This window comes from Conger conger, chromosome 4 (assembly GCF_963514075.1).
Source record: "Conger conger chromosome 4, fConCon1.1, whole genome shotgun sequence".
Classification (NCBI taxonomy): domain Eukaryota; kingdom Metazoa; phylum Chordata; class Actinopteri; order Anguilliformes; family Congridae; genus Conger; species Conger conger.
In genome coordinates this window covers 35101000-35109594 of record NC_083763.1, presented here as the reverse complement: position 1 = coordinate 35109594, position 8595 = coordinate 35101000, and positions in this window count along the sequence as shown.

Below are 8595 nucleotides of genomic sequence, written 5' to 3'. Positions count from 1 at the left end.
TTACTTGTAATATTTCTGTCTTGGCAAGATTTGCAAGCTGTTGATGATGAAGACTAATCACATATGACAAATAAATAGGCCAACATAAATAATAAGCTTAATATATTGAATGTGTTCTTTGTTTTTGAGACAATATACTATGGTGCTGATGATGAAGAGGATAAACCTGTCAATTACAAAAAAAAAAAAAAATTAATATAAAGTTGTAGCCTACATTAGACTAATCAACAGATTTTATGTATTGTTTTGAGTTTCATCCATGGATAATTTATTGACTACCCTGCAAGTTTAGTTCAATGCACTTCCTTTTTAATTGCAGGCTATTTGTGTCATTGGGTATTAGTTTAAAGGACAGCCACATTAAGTTACATTTGATTATGATGAAGTTAGCTATCCTCCAATGTTTTGGTTCACTTTTCATAGCTTTGGGGCTGCTACTTCATGATAGAGTATTAGCAATTTATCCGATCTTTGTATTTGTTCTAATGACCATTGGTATGCACTATTGTATACTGATTAGGATAAAGGTGTTGGGCAACTGAATGTAATTTACTCCCAATAGAGCTCAACAGTGAGTTTCCAGAAGTGAAAATTCCATTAATATTCTGAATCAAGGATTTTGATTATAAGCCATAATGTGTCGTAACTAGTGCTGTCAATCGATTAAAAAAATGTATCGAATTAATTACAGGCTTTGTAATTAATTAATCTAATTAATCGAAATTAATCGCACATAATGATATTTGCCGTGAGAAGCAAAAAAATATTGTAAAAATGTTTGAATGCAAATGGATTGTAGTAGATGAGTGAATAAATGAACATAATAGACATTATTTACTTTAAAAGATCAACATATTTTATTTCACATCTTTTATTTCACAAACGGCCATAATATTGAAACTCCGACTTCCCAGTACAAATGGAACGCACCATAAGATATGACCTAATGCCTATGCAATAGACCGTTCCCCTTATCGCAATGCATCCTGGGTCCTGTATCCAGGAAGCAAGAAAACCCATTGGGTTATATGGGAGTTTGACGACAAATTATGGAAAATCAAATTACATCTTGTGAAAAATCTTTACGTCTTTCAACTCAACCTGACCCCAAGACTCATCCATGAGGTCCGGGTCTAGTTTTGAAGTGTTGCAGAGGCAAGAAATCGCTGCAGAAGTTGCGGATAAATGCACGCATCCCCGCCGGCGGCAGGCGGGGCCGGGGGAGGACGCTCTTACCCAGGCAGCCGGTCTTATGGGGCTCCACCGGAGCTCGCTACAAGAGGGTCGGCGGCAGAGGAGGACCCCGCGCGTTCCTCCTCTGTGCCGACCCTCTCGTAGCGAGCTCCGATGGAGCTACAAGACCCAGTGCCCGTGGAAGAGCATCCTCCCTCGGCCCCGCCAAATTCAACTTCTGCAGCGATTTCTTGCCTCTGCAACACTTCAAAACTAGACCCGGACCTCATGGATGTGTCAGGTTGAGTTGAAAGACGTAAAGATTTTTGCAAGATGTAACTTTATTTTCCATAATTTGTTGTCAAAACTCCCGTTTTTCCACCGGGCTCACTGCTATGTGTTTTGCGTTGAGGTGATATTTTAGGCTCGAGTTACTCCGATGGTACGCGAATTCCTTGCTGCACAAATTGCACAGAACCGTACTCCTGTCAACAGTTCCATCCGGCCGTTTTTTGAATGTATATTTCCCATTCAATACGCCAAGCAACGTGTTCTCATCAGCCTCCATCTTGTTTGCAAAGCTACTGGCCAGTGACGTACGGGGTCAAGGGCATCACAGCGCATAATTAATTGCGTTAATTTTTTTAACGCGTTATTTACTCTATAATTAATTAATCGAAATTAACGCGTTATTTTGACAGCCCTAGTCGTAACCATCCTAGGTAGACTTACTACGAGCTATGAGATTGTGAAACGATGGTATATGCTCCTGTAGAAGCCACAAGTGCGTATGATATCAACCTTGTTTTAAGAAAAACATGTTTTATTCGCGATGTCATAGAGAAATACGACACTTCCCACAACAGCGTGTGTAACAGCGATGTCTCTGATCGGTGCAGCTCACTGTTACTGTGGAACAATTTTCAGCACCCACGAACGTCACTGTCGGTTACAGAGTTACTGCTACCACTGAACTCTACGATCGTTTACGTTACGTTTACCACAGAGCAACCATGATTTCCCTCTCTGACATGATGCCTTTTTTTTTGGAGTTGAGGACAAGAGTGTCCAAATTGGTTTTAATTGGTTTAAAATTTTCTTTACAGTTTAAACACTTTTTTAAAAAACATTTAAAGCCAAATACAAAAAACTATTACTAACATAATATCTAATTTAACACATTTATTTTTTTATTTTGACTAATTTTGGAAAATTTATTTTGGAAAATTAAACAAATCATTACAATTAATAAAACATTCAAAAATGTACAAAAGATAACAAAATCAATACAGAAGAATTAAAAAAAGGGAAAAGTGAATAACAAATTTCCAAAGGGGATATTAGTAAGTCAATTTAGTAAGTCAATTTGCTCAGGTTAGAGCAGGTGCTGGGGAACAAGAGCCCCTCGAGGGGGGCGGACTATAAATAAGCCAAACTTCTTTTCAGGTAAATATTTTTCATCACGGAACACGTTTCATTATGGAAAATGTCTACTGCAACTTCTCCAGCTTTGTTTCAATATTCAGCTATATGCGCATTTGTAAATCCCCACACTCTAACCATTGCATCTCAAAATAATACATACATGAGTGGCATAGCCAGGATTCTAAAACTGGGTGTCCACCCAGGAAAAGTTGATATGGCATACCCTCCTACTGCAGAGGGGTTGGGTTTCAATTGCACCAGTCACATCCTGGCCCCGGTCCAGACTTTGTCCTCGTCAAGCACCCTCCGAGATTCTGATTTTACAATGCCATACCTGCCTAACCATGTACTCACATCATGGTCCTGCACAGCTTCATTATAAAACTGCACAGTGACCACTTTTTAAAAACAAGTAACCTTATGTCCACCTTAGATCCACCGCTTCTTCGCCGACACACTTGTGGGGAATCGGTGCAACCACCGGCATTGATGGACGCCTGAGCAGTGATTGCAGTCAGGAACAAAGCACTGTACCATGCTGATGACTAACGTTAGCTAACGCCTTATTTGGCCCCCACATAGGTTGTATTTTTATTTTTATACAGTCTATGGTTCAAAGTCGTTAGTATCATGCGCAATGGTTTATGGGATGAGTAGTTCCTCCCTTTTTTGCTCCAAATCAAATGTTTTATGGTCACAATCTTGTAGTTGGTTGGCTTGGTTCCAGGCTTAAAAGTCTTTATATAAGGATTTTCTGAAACGTCAATGGAGTGAATGGAATGGAAATTCACTTCCAGAAACAGAGCTGTTCAAAAAGTGGCCGGTCACCGTTGAGCTCTATGGGTCAGATAATGAAACATCTGTTGTTTCTGTTAATAGGCTTTGCCTTAGAGCTAGGAGGGGTCGTTGTGAAAAATCTACTTACCTGGCACATCCACATACAGTGCATCCGGAAAGTATTCACAGCGCTTCACTTTTTCCACATTTTATTATGTTACAGCCTTATTCCAAAATTGATTAAATTAATTTGTTTCCTCCAAATTCTACACACATTACCCCATAATGACAAAAAATTTTTAATAAATTTGCAAAAAAAAAAAACTAAGAAATCACATGTACATAAGTATTCACAGCCTTTGCCATGAAGCTCAAAATTGAGCTCAGGTGCATCCTGTTTCCACTGATCAACCTTGAGATGTTTCTACAGCTTAATTGATGGTAAATTCAGTTGATTGGACATGATTTTGAAAGGCACACACCTGTCTATGTAAGGTCCCACAGTTGACAGTGCATGTCGGAGCACAAACCAAGCATGACGTCAAAATAATTGTCTGTAGACCTCCGAGACAGGATTGTCTTGAGGCACAAATCTGGGGAAGAGTACAGAAAAATTTCTGCTGCTTTGAAGGTCCCAATGAGCACAGTGGCCTCCATCATCCGTAAATGGAAGAAGTTCGGAGCCACCAGGACTCTTCCTAGAGCTGGCCGCCCGTCTAAACTGAACAATTGGGGGAGAAGGGCCATAGTCAGGGAGGTGACCACAGAGGAACGCTGGAGCTCTGACAGAGTGACCATCGGGTGATGGTCACTCTGTCAGAGCTCCAGCGTTCCTCTGTGGAGAGAGGAGAACCTTCCAGAAGGACAACCATCTCTGCAGCAATCCACCAATCAGGCCTGTATGGTAGAGTGGCCAGACGGAAGCCACTCCTTAGTAAAAGGCACATGGCAGCCCACCTGGAGTTCGCCAAAAGGCACCTGAAGGACTCTCAGACCATGAGAAACAAAATTCTCTGGTCTGATGAGACAAAGATTGAACTCTTTGGCGTGAATGCCAGGCGTCATGTTTGGAGGATGGCCAATACCATCCCTACAGTGAAGCATGGTGGTGGCAGCATCATGCTGTGGGGATGTTTTTCAGCTGCAGGAACTGGGACACTAGTCAGGATTGAGGGAAAGCTGAATGCAGCAATGTACAGAGACATCCTGGATGAAAACCTGCTCCTTGACCTCAGACTGGTGCGACGGTTCATCTTTCAGCAGGACAATGACCCTAAGCACACAGCCAAGATATCAAAGGAGTGGCTTCAGGACAACTCTGTGAATGTCCTTGAGTGGCCCAGCCAGAGCCCAGACTTGAATCCGATTGAACATCTCTGGAGAGATCTGAAAATGGCTGTGCACCGACGCTCCCCATCCAACCTGATGGAGCTTGAGAGGTGCTGCAAAGAGGAATGGGTGAAAATGCCCAAAGATAGGTGTGCCAAGCTTGTGGCATCATATTCAAAAAGACTTGAGGCTGTAATTGCTGCCAAAGGTGCATCAACAAAGTATTGAGCAAAGGCTGTGAATACTTATGTACATGTGATTTCTTAGTTTTTTATTTTTAATTTTAATTCGCAAAAATTTCAAAAAAACCTCTTTCAAGTTGTCATTATGGGGTGTTGTGTGTAGAATTTTGAGGAAAAAAATTAATTTATTCAATTTTGGAATAAGGCTGTAACATAACAAAATGTGGGAAAAGTGAAACGCTGTGAATACTTTCTGGATGCACTAGCCATTAGCCCTCCTATTGTCACCTGGTGTTGAAAAGTAGTAGTGACAATAAGTTTTAGTAATTTAGGAGTTTACCCTCAGACCCCAGAGGGTTAAAAGCACAACTTCTTAGCATCAGTATGAAACCGCCTAGCAACAGTCCTTGCAAAATAAGTGCCAATTCCTCTCAAGTTACTCCTCAGCCATCTGAAAACATCTCAATTTGTTTGGTGAATCTTAGTTACCTCTTGAATATTACCTCAACAACATCAGTGATCTCCTCTTCTTTATCAGTGATATAAATACAACATTATTTCTCAACCACTGTGCCACCTTGAGATGCCAGAATATAATCCAGAGTAATGCGATTTTGCAAAATAACAGCTCTGGCCACCACCATTTCAGCAGTGACACTTTGCTTTGGCTGTGTCATTGGCTACAGATTCGATTATTATTACCATGTGTTGCGGCCCCCCAAGGTGCCCTCAGGGTACCACTGGGCCAACCTGGCACTCACCAAGGGCCTGCCGCTGGAGGATACCTCTTGGTCAGGTGATTGAAGGAAAGTATTTGCCTGCTGATATGCTGGAGGGCTTTAGGGCCATGAGAGAAACGCAGTACCAGTCTTGAGGACAATAATTGAATGATTGAAGCTGATCAGGACTGAACGAGGCACACCTGGTGATGGTGAACTGCTCCTGGCCACACCCCCTCAAGCACAGATGGGCTGTGTTGGAGTGATGAGGCCAAGAGCTTTAAGGACAGGAATTCTCAAGAGCTAAAGAGAGTGTGTGATGGTGAATTCTGTGACTGTGACTGATTTTTGTGATCTTTTCTCCAGTTTGCCACAGGCCCTGAGTAGTACCGAGCTCACTAATCCAAGGAAAGCTTGGGAACCGGGGACCCACCTGCCGGAAGCTTTGGATCGGCTGTTTTTTTTGTTCTTTCCCACCGCCCCTTGTCCTTCACTGTTTTTTGTGAGAATAAATTAACCTCAGTTTTTTCACTTAAAACCTTTTGCTGCCTGGTTTTTGACCTGGGATCTCACATGTGGTGGAGAATGCAGGCACAGTGACCCAGCCCGAACTGAGGGATGGCAGAAGGAAGATGGATCCAGCCCTGAGAGAGGTGCTCACAGCAGTGCTACAAACCCAGCAAACGCTCCAAAGGGCAGTGACTTCCCTACAGGAAGGAAATGGAAGTACCACAGGTGTGTAGAGATGGAAGACCCCTGTCAAGAAACCCCTTACCACCCGGCGACAGGGGAAAGAGGGACATCGAGATTGTCCTGAGAGGGCAGCCAATGCCAACAGGCGGTTCGGCCATCTCCCCATTTCCATGTGGCTACCTTACGGCCGGATGGGTCGAGTCCTGTGAGTCAGCCCCCCGGTTCCCACTGTAGGTCCAGGGCAGAGACACGGAGACCCTGCTAGATTTGGGGAGTGGCATCAAGAGGCCCAAGGTGACCTGACTCGTGGGGTAGCTCTTGTCGTCGTCATGGATACAGGACACCACCACAGGGTCACCTTGGGCCTCTTGATGCCACTCCCCGAATCTAGCAGGGCCTCCGTGTCTCTGCCCTGGACCTACACTGGGAACCGGGGGGAGTCCTGTCGGACTTTCGGAGGTTAAATGACATATATGTTTTTGATGCCTATCCGATGCCTAGGGTAGATGAGCTCCTGGAGAGGCTGGGTCCCGCGAGGTTCATTAGCACTTTGGACCTCACTTGGGGGTATTGGCAGGTACCCCTTACCGACCAAGCTAAGGAGAAGACGGTGTTTTCAACCCCAGATGGCCTCTTCCACTACAAGGTTCTACCATTTTGTGTCCATGGAGCCCCCGCTACCTTCCAGCGCCTAATGGACTGAGTCCTCAGGCCACACAGGGAGTATGCAGCATCATACCTGGATGACATTGTGGTCCAAAGTCCGGATTGGAAGACACACCTGGAATGTCTGGAAGCAGTCCTAGGGGCGTTACGGACAGCGGCGTTGACGGCCAAAGCGTCCAAGTGTCGCCTTGGCTTAGAGGTAACCAATTACCTTGGCTACACAGTTGGAAGGGGCTGCGCACGACCCCAAGCCTCAAAAGTGGAGGCAATCGCCACGTGGCCCCGCCCGGAAACGAGGAAGCAGGTGAGGACATTCTTGGGGCTAGTGGGTTATTACAGACAGTTTGTGCCAAACTTTGCCTCACGAGCAGCACCCCTCTTTGACCTAACCAAGAAGGGGGGAAAACACCGAGTGTGCTGGACGGTGGAGACGGAAGAGGCCTTCCAGGGACTGAGGGATGTCCTGTGTCATGAACCTGTGCTGGCCACAGTGAATTTCTCCCTACCCCTTGTCCTCCAGACCGACGCTTCAGAGGTCGGCTTGGGTGCCGTTCTGTCGCAGGTGGAACACCCGGTCACCTACATCAGCCATAAGTTGCTCAAGCACGAGCGCAACTATGCGACAGTTGAAAAGGAGTGCTTAGCCATAAAATGGGCTGTAGACCACCTAAAATATTACTTGATTGGAAGAGAGATCACACTGATAACTGATCACGCACCACTAACATGGATGTCACTGAACAAGGACAAGAACTCCCGAATAACTCCAGAATAACTCCCGAATTCAACCCCAGGACCTCCTTGCTGTGAGGTGGCAGTGCTGCCCACTGCACCATACGTGCCGCGCTAAACAGTACATAATTAGAGAATATTTTGTTGCCATGGAACAGAAATAGCGTTAAATTTGTGGCTCATTATTGGCAACAGTTCCTTCATATAAGCTGAGGCTTTTTCTTACTTGGCATCATTTTAGGAAAAGGGAAAACATGGCAGTGGCTTATTCATGAGAGAAACAATTTTTTGAAGCTATCTAATGCCATTTATCTAGGGTTAACTCCCTTTTACTTTGTCCATTTATTTACCTCAATAATTTACAATATTGTTTCCACATGGGATGCTGGTCTTTTTTTATTTTCCTGAGCGTTATCTTTAAATGTTTTTTTTTTCATCAAAACACCCTTTTACAAAGTTTACAATTATCACACAAATTATTTCAGAAATCAGTGGTGTAATGAGTATACACACGTATATCATGCTGGTGTCCCTTTTAAGGGGATGAAACAGAGGACTTTCCATTTATTATTTATTTCATAATCTTTAACATACCTTTAGTCAAGTCCAATATGCTTATTAGCAATTAATGTATACATTACCTGTTAAATTTGCATGTAAAATAAAAAAATGTATCATTATTGTCCCAAATAGTCTACTTGCTTTGCCATCACCTAATGTTTATAAATGTCTGGCCTAGTTAATCCATCAGACGATTTGAACTGATTTACAGTACGCACCCCCTGGCCCAATGGCCTAACTAACCCTACAACAGATAACAAGCAACAATTGAATACCCAGAACACAACACTGTTTGTCCCCCGTACTTCCCCCAAGGGGAATTTTTGCCAGCAACTATT